Genomic DNA, 18,526 nt, shown 5'->3' with positions numbered 1-18,526 from the left:
AAGTCACGGCGCTTCGAGCTGATGATATAATTAACTATCGCATGCACAGCTATCCTTGCTACAGGGTAACAAGTACAGAGATTTTCATCACTTTGTCACCTCTGCCGCCTCATCAATTCATACAGTCCCTCACATCTGTTCTATCTCATCTCTCTTGTCTGACCAACACAGTAGAAACCCTCGTTCCCATCAGAAAAAAATCTCTTCTGTCTCACTCTATTACTCAGCCACATTTCCCAAGTTCTCTTCAGTCGCAGTTAATCTGGAATGATTTTCCTCGTTATACTAGATATCTGATTAAGACATACAAATTTAAAAGACAGATAATGACATATCTACTAAAAAACAACAATAATGTCTGCCTTTGTTCTGAATGCACCCTTTAACCTCTTGCCGACTATACTGTATTTCCGAATTAAATATTACTCATTTTCCAACGCCCATAGATAGTACAGTCTGTAAAAAATTCATTCTCTCCGAACACCCTACAACAAAAAATCTCACTCTTGTACATTGACAAATACATATTTTACCTTTTGCTAGGTGTTGTTATCGTTATGATTAACAGTTGTGTCTTTAGTATTATTGCTATGAGTTCTTAGTGTTTTGATTGTAAAAATTTTATTTCATACTGTTTTAATTGTATAACTTTTATTCTGACGTATCACATTAAATTAGTATTGTTCTTTAAGTAATTTTGATCTAAGACTACCCTCATCTCGCCAGGATAAATAAAGAGAAATATATACCTAGTTTAAAAGCAGAATCTAACTCAGTTTGTGTCTTTCATTCGAAAACTTCAAATTATCCTACCAAGCAGCAATATTTACATCTACATGATAACTTTGCAATTCATATTTAAGTGCTTGGCAGAGGGTTCATCGAACCACAATCATATTATGTCTCTACCTAAACGTTTCTGCTAGAGCTCTGATTTCTCTTATTTTATTTTGATAATCATTCCTACCTATGTAGGTTTGGCTCAACAAAATATTTTCGCATTCGGAAGAGAAAGTTGGTGACAAATTTCGTAAATAGATCTCGCCGCGACGAAAAACTTCTTTGATTTAATGACATCCATCCCAACTCGCGTATCATATCTGCCACACTCTCTCCCCTATTACGTGATAATACAAAACGAGCTGTCCTTTTTTGCACCCTTACGATGTCCTCCGTCAATCCCACCTGGTAAGGATCCCACACCACGCACCAATATTCTAACAGAGGACGAACGAGTGTAGTGTAAGCTGTCTCTTTACTGGACTTGTTGCATCTTCTAAGTGTCCTACCAATGAAACGCAACCTTTGACTCGCCTTCCCACAATATTATCTATGTGGTCTTTCCAACTGAAGTTGTTTGTAATTTTAACGCCCAGGTACTTAGTTGAATTGACGGCCTTGAGAATTGTACTATTTATCGAGTAATCGAATTCCAACGGATTTCTTTTCTCATGTGGATCACCTCACACTTTTCGTTATTTAGCGTCAACTGCCACCTGCCACACCATACAGTAATCTTTTCTAAACCGCTTTGCAGCTGATACTGGTCTTCGGATGACCTTACTAGACGGTAAATTACAGCATTATCTGCAAACAACCTAAGAGAACTGCTCAGATTGTCACCCAGGTCATTTATATAGATCAGAAACAGGAGAGGTCTCAGGATGCCTCCCTGAGGAACACCTGATATCACTTCAGTTTCACTCGATGATTTGCCGTCTATTACTACGAACTGCGACCTTCCTGACAGGAAATCACGAATCATGTCGCACAACTGAGACGATACCCCGTAGGCCTGCAGCTTGATTAGAAGTCGCTTGTGATGAACGGTGTCAAAAGCCTTCCGGAAATCTAGGAATACGGAATCAACTTGAGGTCCCCTGTCGATAGCGACCATTACTTCGTGCGAATAAAGATCTAGCTGCGTTGCACAAGAACGATATTTTCTGAAGCCATGCTGATTACGTATCAACAGATCGTTCCCTTCGAGGTGATTCATAATGTTTGAATACAGTATATGCTCCAAAACCCTACTGCAAACCGACGTCAATGATATAGGTCTGCAGTTAGATGGATTACTCCTACTGCCTTTCTTAAACACTGGTGCGACCTGCGCAATTTTAGAATCTTTTGGTATAGATCTATCGGTGAGCGAGCGGTTGTATATGATTGCTAAGTAGGGAGCTATTGTATCAGCGTAATCTGAAAGGAACCTAATCGGTATACAATCTGGACCTGAAGACTTGCCCGTATCAAGCGATTTGAGTTGCTTCGCAACCACTAAGGTATCTACTTCTAAGAAACTTATGCTAGCAGCTGTTAGTGTTTAAAATTCTAGAATATTCCATTCGTCTTCCCTGGTAAAAGATTTCGGAAAACTGCGTTCAATAACTCCGCTTTAGCGGCACAGTCGTCGGTAACAGTACCATCGGCACTGCGCAGCGAAGATATGGACTGCGTCTTGCCGCTTGTGTACTTTACATAAGACGAGAATTTCTTCGGATTTTCTACAAAATTTCGAGACAATGTTTCTTTGTGGAACCTATTAAAGGCATCTCGCATTGAAGTCCGTGCCAAATTTCGCGCGGTAATTGTAAATTTTAGCCAATCTTCGGGATTTCGCGTTCTTTTGAACTTTGCATGCTATTTCCGTTGCCTCTGCAACAACGTTCGGACCTGTTTTGTGTATCATGGGGGATCAGTTCCATCTCTTACCAATTTATGAGGTATGAATCTCTCAATTGCTGTTGCTACTATATCTTTGAATTTGAGCCACATCTCGTCTGCATTTGCATAGTCAGTTCGGAAGGAATGGAGATTGTCTCTTAGGAAGGCTTCTAGTGACAATTTATCGAATTTTTTAAATAAAATTATTTTGCGTTTGTTTCTGGTTTATTTGGAAGAAACGGTATTGAGCCTAGCTACAACGACCTTGTGATCACTAATCCGTGTATCAGTCATGATGCTCTCTATTAGCTCTGCATTGTTTGTGGCTAAGAGGTCAAGTGTGTTTTCGCAACCATTTACAACTCGCATGGGTTCGTGGACTAACTGCTTGAAATAATTTTCGGAGAAAGCATTTAGGACAATCTCGGAAGATGTTTTCTGCCTACTACCGGTTCTGAACAAGTATTTTTGCCAACATATCGAGGGAAGGTTGAAGTCCCCACCAACTATAACCGTATGAGCGGGGTATTTATTTGTTAGGAGACTCAAATTTTCAGCAACTATATCATCGGAGTCTGGGGGTCGATAGAAGGAGCCAATTATTAACTTAGTTCGGCTGTTAAGTATAACCTCAAACTAACAGGTCACATTAACACGAGTTAGGTGGCACAGGCAACCACAGTGACGAAGCACTCTATACAAACCCAGCTTAAGCAATTACAGCCGTAAAGCGCAAATTTAGCTTGCAAAGTTGAACACTTCGAGCCAATGTCAATAACGGCTCCAATAACATTCCACCTACGCTCAAAGGGACTTTCTCGGTATCCGATTTATTGCGTCAGTGAATTGGCGAGGGCTACAGCGAATGGCAGTAAGTTGGCGTCGGCGGGGGCGGCTCTGAACGTCTCGTGCTGCCGCAGCCAGCCCCAGGAAGCCGCAAGAATGCGGAACCGCGGGCCCGTCACGTGTCGCACGTGATGGTGGCACGGGTGCTCACGTGACACGGCCCCGTCTCGCGACCTGCGAGGGTGTCCGGCGGCTGATGCCAGGTGCGAGCCGCAATGCGTCAACTTTCTATTAGAGCCAATTAACTGCCAGCGGGAACTCGCGCCTCATCGCTTGGCCCTCTACCCTAGCTTTCCTGCAGGTCGTATCTTGCAATTTACTGTAAAATTTTAGGGCGCAGTACGCTCACCGTTAGCAACCAATGTGACTTCTACTCTATGTTTCAACGAACAGGTTAAGAAAAATCAACTAGAGATGGCGCAATGCCTTTCAAAATTTGGTCTTTACTCTTTCAAGTTTCAATAGTTCCTCATTGAAACTATATCCCAAAGGTTACTAAAAGGCGTTAAATCTAAAAAAAATTAATACTTTCAGCAACACCAGTGGACGGCACTGATGGGAGATTCGACAAGACGCCCTTAATGAACTCTTCTTCCACTCAGTCATGTAGAATTTTTTTATGAGTTATCCTATCTTTTAAGCAGTCTACAATGTGCCGTACAGCACTCGAACAACTACTCTACCCTTTAGTTAGAGGGAAAAACAGGTCACACCCGTCTATATGAGGAGTAGCAGATGTGATCCACAAATTTACTGTCCAGTAAGTTTGCTATTCATTTGTTGAATAATCTTTTAACAAACTATGAGCTCATCATTATGAGGTACCTCGAAAATACTGATCTCATTCATGCCATCAGCAAAATCCAAATCGTGCTTTTCTCACATGACATCCACAGATGAAGGCGGTGAGGCAGATAGGGCGCTTCTACACTTCAGAAAGCGTTGACTCAGTGCCACATAAACCTTCGTATTAAAGGAAGTAAATTAATGTTGACTGCAAAACGAAATTTATGACTAGACTGAGACTTCCTAGAGAGGGAAGACGCACCATCTTTTCTTGAATATGGAGTTATCAAAAATGTTCAAATGTGTGTGAAATCTTATGGGACTTAGCTGCTAAGGTGATCAGTCCCTAAGCTTACACACTACTTAACCTAAATTATCCTAAGGACAAACACACACACCCATGCCCGACGGAGGACTCGAACCCCCGCCGGGACCAGCCGCAAATTACATGACTGCAGCGCCTAAGACCGCTCGGCTAATCCTGCGCGACGCGGCACGACAGATGTGAAAGTAATTTGAGGCGTACCCTGGGGAATTGCGTTTGGCCCCTTGCTGTGCATTTTCCATATTAATGATGAAGCAGACAATACCAAGAGTAACCTCAGACGTTTTATAGCTGATACAGCTATCTATACTGCTTTGCTATCTGAAAAAAGCTGCTCAAAAATTCAGTCACAAACGCTTAGTATTTGAAACTGAAGCTTGCGGTGGCTACTTCCTTTAAATGGCGAGAAGTGTAAAACTGTGCACTTCGCAGAACCAAAGTACTTAGTTTCCTATAATCAGAGTATCAGTGACTCACAGTTGGAGTAACTTAACTCATACAAATACCTGCATGTAGCATTCTGTAGCGATCTGAAATGGAACAACCACATTGGTTTCGTCATACACTTCACCGCAAACAAATTACTTGGAGCAGCTGGTTAAAATTAAGACATCTTCCTTGGCAGACACAAAAACCAGAGATCCGGTCAAGTCAGACGGATGGGCACAAGTGACGCCAGGGCTACCCGCTGACAGAACGGCCACAGCTGATGAAGCAAGAGGGTGGCTACATCATACTGTCGCCAAGCGGAGGGTTAAGGCACATGACTAATACGGACGAAGTAGAAAGGCAAAGACGCCATGGTATACATGGCCTAGTTGCTTCACGCCAGAGGCATGGACTTATGGTCTATGTGACCAGAACCGATGCAGTAGCAAAACGAAAATGCATAGAGCCAGCATAAATAACCCTCATTTTTATTCAAAGGGATCGCAGTCCGGTGACCGCCAACAGCTAGGACAGGTCATCGCCGGTCACAGACGTCACATGGTTTACAAGCAGCCACCACGAGTTTTGGCCTGCACTGTGAGCCTACTGCTGCCTGGAAATGAGGTGCAGTGGCCTTAATGCCTTCCATCCAGTCGGCCACCTGCCGGCTTACTTCTGGCGCTGCCAGCCTTCTGGCTTGGAAGGCAACTGTACTAGACACAACAATGCAGCCGAGAAACATCATTGGTAGTCACTCATTTTATGGGAGAACCAATTACGACACTCGTAGCGACGGTTTGTAGTCGCAACGTCCTCCTGGGCATCTGCTGAAGACAGTGAATAGGCACGAAGAATCCCAGAACTAGTCGGTATCTACAAGAGACTGACACCTGCCTTAAGTAACTAGCAACACAATAATTCATTACAGCATATCATCTGTAGAATTAATCAACCTATTAATGAACAACAGCCAATCAGTGCAAATCTATTATCTTATGTGGGTAAGACCAATTATATATTAAGCCGCGAGCGAACTAGATATAAGGCCAGCCGGCAAGCGCGGACAAAGGGGGCAGAAAATACACAACAGATCAAGCAGGACGCAACACAGGACCCCGCACCCGCCCCCAAGACAAGCAGCAGAAGTCCCAGTAAAACGAAATCAAAATGCAACGAACTAACGTACTGGCTAACGGGATGTCGAGACCACAGCCATCCCCCCCCCCCCCACCCCCCCACGCCACCCCCGACCCTAAACACAAAGTCACTTACAGAAAAAAGCCACACTTACATTTGTGATTACATCAGAAGTAATTACAATATCCACATACTGCCATTGAAGGAATTCTTGTAGTTCCATTAATAGAACCAGTTTCAAACTATTTAAACACGCAATAACAACTAGCCTCTCAGTAACTCTTAAGAATTTATGAAACTACCCATTTAGAATTAGACACGTGTCTCTCAGACACACTAATATTTCGGATAGAAACGTAACAGTAATGTCATTGCAATTCACGGCACAATATGTATGCAGGGAAAATTTTATCAATGAATATATATAGCAATTGGCCAGCTTAACTCCGTCGTGTGATATAAATGCAATAACCAGGTGGCTCTTAACTAAGGAGCAGAATGTATCAGTACTCCAGGCCCTAGTAAATGCTAATCATCACATCACATACAGCTCTCACTAGGGCATTGCGTACTACGCACGTGGAAATTAATACATTCGAGGACAGACTCAGTATGAGCAGCAACGGCCGGTGAAGAAAATAAAGTCAACAGCACAGAATCCAGTAGTCGATTCCGGCTTCAATTTACAGCACAAGCGAGGCCCCTACCCCCTTGCTTCCTCGACGAAGCCAGCCGCTGCTGATCCCGGTGCCAGGAGACATGCAGCGAGCGAAATGCACCAACGGCTTCTCAGTATCGCGACTGCTTCCACGCCAGCGATATTTCCTACGGCACCGTCACCCGGGTAAACAGCCACTTTTATATGTGCTCTTCCTGCTGCCTCGCATGGCACCTGTACTTTCCACCAGACTTGGCAAACGACGTTACTGCTAGGCGTCCCAAAGCAAAATCCCGCTACTTGCTAGAGCTTACCGCTCGCTTCCCGTTCAGCCCGGTAGGGCTGATCGAATGACGTGGCTCCATCACCTTCAACAGATACGGTCTACAGCTCGACGAGGACCGGGATCCAGCCATGGAGAGGCTGAAGCGGACGTATCAATGTATGCTCGTATCGGGCGACACGGTGGGCGCCAATTAGAGGTAGCGCGTATAAACGCGTACCAGCAGCCCATCAGAGTTTACTCGAGAATGGCCATGCAGTACTTGACATGGCTGGAAACCGGGGAACATTTTACTCTACGAAGGGGAGTACTTACAAAATACTCGTGTGCCCATCTTATAACATGTTTCAAATGTACGAAAGCCGATTCAGATAGGACTAAAATGAGATACTGAACTTGTACAAAAAACGGGCAGCTTGATTGGTCACAGGTTTCTTTCACCTAAGAGAGAAGTATCACTGACCAGGAAACATTATCAGCTCGTCAACTTGACCTCATATTTTCAGGATAAAGAAAGAAATCTTTAAGGATCTCAGACACAGCGATCGATCCCACAAGAAAATCTGGGCCGTAATCCTCATGGCACACAGTTAAGACCTTCTGAAAGTACAGCTTTATACTTCTCGTCGAACGGTTATTTGCCACTCGTTCCACTCCTCTGCAGCTGAGTAATGCCCGAGTGCCAAGTGCTGTATCGTGGAGTGACAACAAAAGGGTTCAAATGGCTCTGAGCACTAAGGGACTTAACTTCTGAGGTCATCAGGCCCCTACACTTAGAAATACTTAAACCTAACTAACCTAAAGACATCACAAACATCCATGCTCGAGGCAGGATTCGAAACTGCGACCGTGGTAGCAGCACGGTTCCGGACTGAAGCGCCTAGAACTTCTCGGTCACAGCGGCCGGCAAAGAATGGTAACCAGAGCCCTCCTATCCGCAGGTTATTGTGAGTGAGTGAAGACGATGCCTGAGGTAGACACATCTACCCGTTGAGTTTTTAAATCTTGTTCGAGGACGCTTAATTCTATGCGAAAAATAGTAAGTAATGTGAATGCCTAATGTGTCGAATAATACGTTCAGTGTTATAACAATATTCTCCTATTGTTAGTTTGCAGATATGTATACATACATATACTCCTCAACATGAAAATTAATAAACCTAAGTAACTGAGGAGTAATGGTGAAATGAACTTAATGATTTTCCATTTACAATTTAATCATTCCAGTCACGTTGAAGAGTGCATCTTCTGCAAATGTGCCGTATTTTAACAATGCTAGCTTTCAAATCCAAAGAAAATAACGTCAGTACAGATAGTAAATATTAAATTGCGCCAGATTACTTCTTTAATGACGCACAAATTCATTTAATTAATTTACACTGCATTTGTGAAGCGCAACGTAAACAATTTTCAAAGGAAGGACATCTCTGGCATCACATAAAGGACAGAAACTACGCACTTTGACACAAGGAACAAATCGTGTTACCAGTGTCAAAACAGCAATTCACAAACCTCATTACTCATTCCACCGTACAGTACTTGATGTTCGAACATCAGGGGCTGCAGTGGGGCGAAGGGAGAGACAAACAAGCGCTGCGGGCGAAAGTTCAAAGGCTAAACTTTCAGAAGGTCATAACTGAGTACAATCAGAATTAAGGTCCACATCCTAGCGCGGCATCAATTTCCGGGACTGGCGTCTCGCAAGCGTGCTTTTTCCTCCTTAAAACGTGAGGTCGAGTTGGTGATGTTTCCTTGTATCATTAAAAACTGGCAGACGCTTGAGAGCAGACGCCTACTATTGCAGAGAAAAGAACTAAATGAGGATTCTAGGAAAGAACCCCTGCATATTTCTCTAGGCACCATGAAGACAAGATTTGATAGTTCATGTCTCCATCGGACTATGCAAATTTAGGCATCCCATGGTTTTCCTAAATTCCTTAAGGCAAATGCCAAGGTGGTACCTTCGAAAAGAACACGACAAATTTCTGTCTCTATCCTATCTCCAGTGCGAGAGTGTACTCGGCCTCCGATGGCCCCATCAGCGAAAAGGCGTCAAACTTGGATTATATGATACCGGAGGATTTGTCGTCTTTTTTCTACCCACCTTCTCTTACTCTAACAAGCTTCTATAGAGATCAAAAATGTATCCACCACATTTGCATGAAGCTGATCGCTGAAATTCTTTCCTGCGACAGATGATAAAAGGAAAAATGTATGCACTGGGAACTCCTAGCTGTGCTGAGAAACATGAGTATCCACTTAATATGGTGTGTCATCCACATAGTCTTACAAAAGAGTCTGAATATTTCATGCATCATACGTGCAACCAAACATATGTCATCTACATCCAGAGCGGTATATTTAAGTTTGATACAGGATGCACGACACTTAATAATGAATATTGACATGGATGGAAGTATATAAAATGCAGGGCAGGCAACGTAAAACTGCCATAGAAAATATTTTTCACTGGGAGATACACCATGTGTAGCTGAAATGGAAAATTTAGTTCGATACAGGATATATAAAAATAAATAGTCGTCACTGATATGGATGGAAGCAGATGATAATAGAGACACAGTAAAATAAAAGGAGCCCATAAATTATTTTGTGCACCGTACGGTACCCGTGTTAAAAAAATGGCTCTGAGCACTATGGGACTCAACTACTGTGGTCATCAGTCCCCTAGAACTTAGAACTACTTAAACCTAACTAACCTAAGGACATCACACACATCCATGCCCGAGGCAGGATTCGAACCTGTGACCGTAGCACTCGCACGGTTCCGGACTGCGCGCCTAGAACCGCGAGACCACCGCGGCCGGCGGTACCTGTGTTACTGTGCATGAAATACTTTATGTGCCAGTTTTATTTTGCCCTGCCTCTTGATGCAAAAATCTGCTATACACCTGAGTATAAAGCTAAGCATATTTGTGAGTACGTGCGTATGTTTGCAGACTCCTCTTAAACCCAGGATCGTTTTTGATAAAGGATGCACACAGATAGCAGAACTCACAAGTACCGGCACCGTGGGAATCATAAACTCCTATCTCCAAAAGGAGCAAAGAAATGGGCAAAACCTTGTTTTTCCAGTCATTGACGTGTGGACTTCCCTGTACAATGGGCATGTTGCGTCTGAACAGTATCAGGCTGCCAAATTAACCTGTTTTGCACAGCAGCCTACATGCCAGGGCAAGGTTTTTTTTCAGGTTCTTGACTTTTAGGTTTCTCGGACTGTTTTATTGAACTGCTTTGCAAGGCCGCCTGCATGTCAGGGGCAAGTGTCAAGCCCTTTATGTGTATCCTGCCCCACATGTGAGAGTATCGACCTAAATTACTGAACTACGTTGCAGGGGCTAGATGTACTAATGAGCATGGCTGGAGACAGGCTGAGATGGATAGAGGAGAGACCGACAGTGAGGGGGAAGAGGAAATGGACAGAGAGAGGGGAGAATGAGGAGAAGCATGGGGCAGGTGGAAGGTGTAAAGTGGTAGCGGTCAGGTGGAAAAGAATTGAGGTGATGCCGAGGAGGATATGGTCAGAGGTAGGATGGAGGAAGACACGGTTAGAGAGAAGGGGTGGAGGAAATGGACAAAGAGACGGGGAGATGAAAAGTCATAAAGACTGGGGAAGAGGAGGTAGTCAGATGGAGGTGGGAGATTGAGATGGATACACAGAGAGAGGAATATCTGGACACAGAGATTGGGTGAAGGAGGCGTATTCAACATAGTTGACGAATGCTACACAAGCAAAGTCGTGGAGAAAAGTCTAGACTTGTGAAAGTGACCTAACGAATCACCACTGATTGTAGGAGGACATATTTTCCTACTTAGCGCTAATGTTGTCCATAAAATAATTTCCCAGTTATAAATTGTAATAGTATCAACTCTAAGTGTTGTAGAGTGCTGATTCAACGTCACAACTAACGAGTAACTCAGACCCTTTAGGTAAGTGCATGCGCGAATACTGTTTTGTTGTTTTTCCCACTTCCAGCGCTACACATGCCACTTAGACAAAATGTAAGTGTTAGCGTAAGCCTTTTTTGTTTTCTAGTTTCGAAGAATAAATCTGTAATTTCAGTTCAGTGTGCATTACTTTTAAAGTTAAGTTGTGATTCCCCTTGTGTCAAAAGTATTCGTCGATTGTGTAGGTAATCTATGGTTGACCAAACCTGTCTGAAGAGGATGTTGACCGTGTCAGTGTATATTACGTACACAGTCCCAATAAGTCTGGTTGAAAGCCAGTCTTGAATTTCATTTGCCAAAGACGGCAGTGTGTATTGCTTTAGGGAAAGGTTTACACATCCGTCCATACCGCCTAGAGTAGGTATATCCTAAAAACCACGTAATTGTGGTTTACTTTTACGTGTATAACTTTGCAAGTCAAGTGTTGCAGCAGTAAAGTGAGTTTCTTAATCATGTGTTGTTCAGCGATCAGGAAACTCTTCTAGTGAGAAATTAAATACCGACAATTTTCGTATCTAGGTGTCAGAACATCCTCATGCATTTGTACAATACCAAAGACATTCCCCAAAATTAAACTTTTATGTACTGATTGCCGACGTCAAGCTTACGATTTTCTTTCGCTAAAGCTACCGTAATACGAGTGGCTTATCTGCATATGTTGGAAGTGTGGCTCTTTCCCCAATTACAAGGTGAAACTAAAAACTTTATTTCGAAAGAAGATGGAGCCCCTCCCCATTGGCCATTGTCATGTTTGTTACGAGAGTAGATGAACGTCGATTTCCCTAACCGTTGGGCTGGTTGTAATGGTCACTGGAAAGAACTTACTTCCACTGGCCTCCAAGTTCCCCTGTCCTCACTTCATGATATTTATTCCTTTGCGGATTCATAAACTTCCGCCACTACCTAATGAGTTACCAGCGTTGAGGTATAATACTGCTGTGGCTTCACTTCTATTACTCCAGCCTTGTTAAAGTGCGGGAAAAATTAGACTTGTGGTTGAATGTGTGCCACATAACTAAAATTGCACGTAATGAACATTTGTAAAAAAATCTCGCTTATTTTCTTCTGTTTTATGTATGATTTGTTGTAAATTGTCTGAATGAAACTGTTATAATACGCTATTGAAACTGGGATATTCTTTTATGGATAAACTGTATTTGAAACGTAACTTTTTTGATTAAGTTTTAAATACTATGCTACTTTAGGACCTCAATATTTTTTAAAGGTATCCAACATTGCACAATACTGGTCGATGGTAGAATGATGGTTTCGAGTTTTTGATGCAGCACACATGGAAAAAGTGAGGCGAGTGTCACAGTGATCAGACACGAAGCCTGACATTAATGGAAAACCTGAGGGGAAATTCAAACTGAAAGACCTTATATTATACTGTGTAAACTCTTATACTATTAGATGTACCGCTAAACAACTGCCTACTGATTTGTTTTAGATCATGAGAATAAGTAGTATCTTTCTATTGAAGTACCCAATAACCTAAAGTATTAACGTAATAAAACAGGATAAAGGATCAGCGTTGAGAAGATTTCTTGGAAGGGGCCGCAGAGTGATGGAAGAGGCACGAGAGTGCAGAAGCAGTCAGAAGGTTGCCAGAGGCGGAAGGTTGCCATTGTACGTGGCTGAGATACGGGACGGCGGTGGAAACCAGAGAGGGCCACTGAAGAAGTCCGGCCATTGAGGGACACGGCATCCAGTACCAACTGATGCTACCATCCCAGACAGTGCATCCAGTTGCCGCCGTTGAGATTCTACTCTTAATTACTGGCTAATTTACCTAGGAACACCTGTTCAGAAAGAATTATATTGGGTAATAGCGTTTGAAGTAAAGAAGCCAGCCGTTCGCTGTATCACATACAGGAAGGGCTGGAGCCTATCTTGTAAAACGAGTCCTTATAGTGTCAAATATTTGATAGGAGGACTTTTTTAACTTATCTTAAAGCAGTAGGCATGGTTCAGAATTTAATTTGCTTAAGCTACCATGTTTGTTAATAATGCACCATTAATTAACGGTATTTGAATCTGTTACATCCGTAAATCATTGTTAGTTATTGCCTCTATTCCGAGTGCAAATTTCCCTGTGGATAATGTAGGAAGCAACAATATCTGAGTAGATAGCTAGCTGCCTGGCATAATCTTGCCTAACTCTATAAGGGCGTCACAAATAAGTGAACTGCCCGGTTGCGTAGAACAGTAGTTCAAAATGTTCAAATGTGTGTGAAATCTTATGGGATTTAATTGCTAAGGTCATCAGTCCCTAAGCTTACACACTACTTAACCTAAATTATTCTAAGGATAAACACACACACACACCCATGCCTGAGGGAGGACTCGAACCTCCGCCGGGACCAGCCGAGAACAGTAGTCAGTGTCATTTGGCACAATAGACTTCTCTACCTCAGCTAAATTTTACTTAACTGTGTCACTGTGGTAGCTTGTTTTTCGAGTACAAATAGCTAAATACTAATTTTCACTAATATTTCAGTAGCAAAATTAATAATAGCTTTTATTTTTCAGCTTCTTCACATATGTCTTTGACTCGACTTCTTCCATGAAGTTGAGGATCAACTTTCAGCGTTGCTGGCCAAAACGTTGTTGCCAGGTAAGGTGTAGCGCCGTATACCGATCCTGCCTTGGAGGCGGTTATGTGGGAGATGTGTCTCAGAGCTGGATAGTGACAGGTGGTGACGCGAGTCTGGACGCGCACGTAGTTTATGTATCAGCCGATAGAGGACAGTATTGGATAGGGGACTGTGCTTTAGTTTCAATTGTGCCCACTAGAGTGCACTTAAGCAATAGAATGCTTTTTATAAACTGTTATAGTATTTTCATAAAGTGTTGTGTCTTTTTGTGTAGGTAAAATGTTATAAATGTGTTTTAGCAGTATGAATGATGCGTCAGTGTGGTTTAAGGTTAATATGAAGATAGTGTAAGGAACATTTAAGATGTGCCAATCGGGCAAAAACGCAGTGATCATTGAGGCAATCATTCCACCGACTCATCTGGTTCAATGTGGACGTTTAGGAAAATACCGTGTCCTGGTGCGTAAAGAAAAATACTGCACACCGTCGTCCAACAGAAATCATCGAGGCTTGAAGGCATTTTTTAAGGGACCAAAGCTTGGTAGTCGCATGCATAGTGTAACACCCCAAATATAGAACCCCTAATGACCACCCTTTTGTTCCAAAAGAAATAGCAAAATTAGTCATCCTGACAGTGACGGCAGCTACCGACAACAAAATTTACATTATTCTGAATTTGATTAACAGGAATGTTATATAAATATTAATGCTTATCAGAAAGAAAGGACTGAACGAAAGAATACCATATGATTCAGAACAGAAAATGTAAAGAAAGAATTAAAAAATTATTATTTGCGAAGGTTAAAGCCCAGACCATAAATCGACCAAAGATAGCATTTATCCTAGAAGAGAGTTGTAGCCGCATCGAGCTGTAAGTTCGTTGTGACTGCAATGTAACTCGGCAATGGAGATGTTAACATCACTTCTCTCTTGTACTCGGGTAACAATAGTACGCATGTTAAGTGCTGCTAGATTGTTTCAAACTGGGGTCTGAAGTTTAAAGTTCTACGGCATAGACTGGAAATGTTAGGCAGATGTCGGACTAAAGTAGGAGCATCTTCACCGCTAGACAAGTAACGGGATTTGATGTATGTGACAGTAAAGTGAATCGTGTCTTTACCGATTTGTGATGGGAATTAGCCTTTGTGATACTTTATAGTCACGAACATTAAAGGACACGGAAAGAGATTGATTGCCGACATCAAACGCAATCACCAAGAAATTACAATTTCTCCGTGTTGTCAGAAGTTACCGTCAAGGTGAGAATTACTGATGTTAACATATGTAAGTTGCTGAATGACATATCGGTGTGCATGCTCAGAGTAGCGGCAAACAATGATTACGAAAGACAACAAATCTTAAGTCAACTTTAATTCTTCGTGTCGCCTACACCATTTAATGGACATTTAGAGAGTATTTGTGGAATTGACTGAGTCCTCGGATAACATAAAGGTGTCAAATGAATTAGCGATAGTTTAAATATGAACAGCAATACCTTTAAACCAAAATTGTGACGCATTCTGAACATTATTCAAGGGTATGTTATCTGTGGAGTTATGTCGGGCAGGTGCTGAATACGCGACGACGGAATAATAATTAACAACTCAATATTCTCGCAAAATTTATAATGTGGCCCCGGCTTGGATAATGGAATGACGATTCAAGACACTATTTTTTAACGTTTGAATAACCATTCTCCAACTGGGCATAAGAACTGTAATCAGCGAGTTAGCGTAAACTGAAGGGTCTGTAGCGAACACGCAAGGGACTTTTGGTTATTTCAGGTAAATGGAGGCATCACGTTATCGATTGGTGCAGTCTCTACATCTATAAGTGCATAAGATCGACAGACAACGAACACAATTGCTTTCATTACAAGCAAGGGCGCCGCGCACACTCCGGCGTGCTGCTCCATCGAGACATTGGTATCATTTGCGAAACACAGTATCTGAAAATAACGAAACCACGCGAGGAGTTTTTTTTCTAATAGTTTCAGATTGGTGTTGTAGTGATCGACGGACGTCGTTGCACGTCAACTCGACTGGGACACCCATCACCAGCCGAGAGAGAACAGCGCCACGAAAGACATCAGGACTGCAGGGCGGGTGTTCGGGTGAGAATGTCTCCCACTTGAGTTGACGTAGCTTCTGCGCCACGACATTTGCGATACAGGGATGTGCTTTATCCTGCAGCACCATTCCACAGCGGTGGTTTTCGACAGCCATGCTGCACCATACACATTCTGCATGCTCCCATGGATGTCTATTGGTGTTTTTCCTTCGTCAGCCAAGAGAATAATAACAGCATGTTAGCCATATTTGGTAATAACGACGCCGTAGTTCACGCTTCCTCATTCACCACACGTCGGAAAGGCACTAATGCCACACTGAATCCATGTCCACGTGGAGGTGCTTGCGTGCCCACACTACATTCGCGGTACGTTGAATAAACGCTACAGCAACGCAATAATACGGAAACTTTTTGATCGCCACTTATACTAAGGTACATAGTTGAAAAATAGTTGTGACCGGAACAAAAAGACAGTTTTATGACAAGTAGCGCTTGGTGCGCCATAGGGTCTTGTTTTAAATATCGGAAGTGTTAGCGAGCACCAAGTCTCTATCCGATTAAGCTCAAAATTTAGACAAGGCTTTCCTTAGACGAAATGGGATACTACTTCAGCACAGTGCATATTACACCTTACTGTAGTCTCGTACCTGGGAAAGAGGATGTTTCTTGTGTCGTCCTTGCAACTGGATACAATACCGCACTCTTCTCTGTATTATATTGCGAATTGTTTCAGACACCTCGGGACCATTTCGTAAATGTTGACTGGACTGTACAGTTCATCGTTCCACTTCTTTAATCTTCCCAACATGAGTTATATACTCTCCATCTTCACTTTTGAGATGACCCCAGACAAGACACTGAAGACGATGGAGGTGAGGTGATCACGGCACACATCCTGCTCAAGTTAACCACCTCGCTCTATGCTGTCACGTTGGACGTCGTCGTACATCAGCGGCAAATGAGCCGGCGACCCAAAACCTGCTGACTGTGTGCTGTGGGTGGAAATTGAGACCAGTTAGAGGGGCGGTGCCCGGTTCATATGCTTTCCTCACCTAAAGTAGTGTTGTACACAGTACGATAAAGCTATTTGTCATCTTCCTAACATTACTGAAATTTCGTGCAGAAGTATAAGAAATCTTAAACAATACAAAACTTCATGGTAGCTCTATTCAACAAAACAAATGTCATTTCTTAGCTCTCTTTGGAACGTACAGAAATCAAAGTTTTGATGTTTAAGTCTGACTCACAGTTAACTTGGAGTGGAACAAATCATGTGCCCTGGAACAAGAAATATTCTTTATAATTAGTGTGTAACATCACTTTTCGTGACTCATAGTGATGTTTTCCGAATATTTTGTAGTGCTGTACAGACGCATTGTACCATAACAGCAAAAATGCCACAAAATCCACGCTGCTTAAACATAAGCAATATAAATAGATACTGAAAAGAGTAAATAATGTGTGTCAAGCCAATCAATGTTTTTCATTTGCTATTTATCCGTGGCAGTCACAGGCGTAAGATAAATTCCGGACGAACGCTACGAAATTATTTTTCGACTGGATTCATGCAATCTTACACTAGAAAATAATTTTAATAATAGACGTGTTTCTTTTTTCTGTGCGATACTAAAAACCGCGTCACGAAAACAATAACAAATAAAGGATGTGACAGCAAGAGGAATACTGACGGACGTATCTGTATAGTAGATACCCTTACACTGGAGTCCTAAGTTTCCGAAATCTATGTGCAGTGAAGGTAGCATAACATAGTGAAAAATGAAATAGAATGTTAAAGAATATTACACCAGTCTTTTAATAATTGTCGGATTGTGTATGTGAATTGAATGAAAGCACTGATCAAACTAAAATTTAAAGTTATGGTAATTTATAAATTAATAAGTGTAAATGGAAATCAGTTGCTGAGATATTGTGAAATGACTCCTAAAGCACATCACCGCTGTACGTGATATCGGACCTTGTTTAGTGTAACGAACTCCCGGTGTTTCTAGGGTAACCAAACAGTCTGTATCCTGCGGCATCCTCTTCCGTTGACCCGGACAAGTTCCGCTCCTTGCTGGAGCCGACTCAAGCAAGAGAGCTGCGTCCCAGATTATTCGAGACCTACAAAGCCAAACAGACAGGCGAAGAAAGCTATGGCCACTTCAGTAAGATATTTTCTTATATTTACATTCCACCGCTAGTTTTAGAAAATATGTCCATCGATTTCACATTTCTGACCTTCAGATTTCTACACTGTATAAAAAAGATAGATTGTAAAGCGACTCCACTAAGTAACAGTGAGGGGAAGTGATCAGTTATCAACTAGTTGTATCATTACTACGTTACAATATACAGAGCGTAGCAAAAAAATTCATCCGATTAAAAAAATGAAAGCGTACGTTATTTGAGATATGTGCGTGAACAACGTACTGTTGGTAAGAGCAAACTCTAGGGTTTTTCATGGTTCCCACTAGGTACCAGCACTTAAGATGGACTCTACAAAATTTAATGTGTTTTGTGTAGTTTCAGGGGAAAAGGTACGTAGTACATTTTTCTTTGCCGAGAACATTGTTACAGGAAGCACATATTTGGATATGTTTGGGAACTTACTTTTCTCACAGTTAGAGACCGATTCGAACGACTTCAATTACCAACAGGATGGGGTACCGCCACACTCGCATCTGGAAGTGCTTTAATATTTAAATTAAAGCATTACTGAAAGATTGATCTGTCGCACTGGACCAAATGACTCAGTATTACAT

The sequence above is a fragment of the Schistocerca gregaria genome, chromosome 3, assembly GCF_023897955.1.
Source record: "Schistocerca gregaria isolate iqSchGreg1 chromosome 3, iqSchGreg1.2, whole genome shotgun sequence".
In the NCBI taxonomy this organism is placed as follows: domain Eukaryota; kingdom Metazoa; phylum Arthropoda; class Insecta; order Orthoptera; family Acrididae; genus Schistocerca; species Schistocerca gregaria.
Note: the sequence above shows the minus strand (reverse complement) of the source record.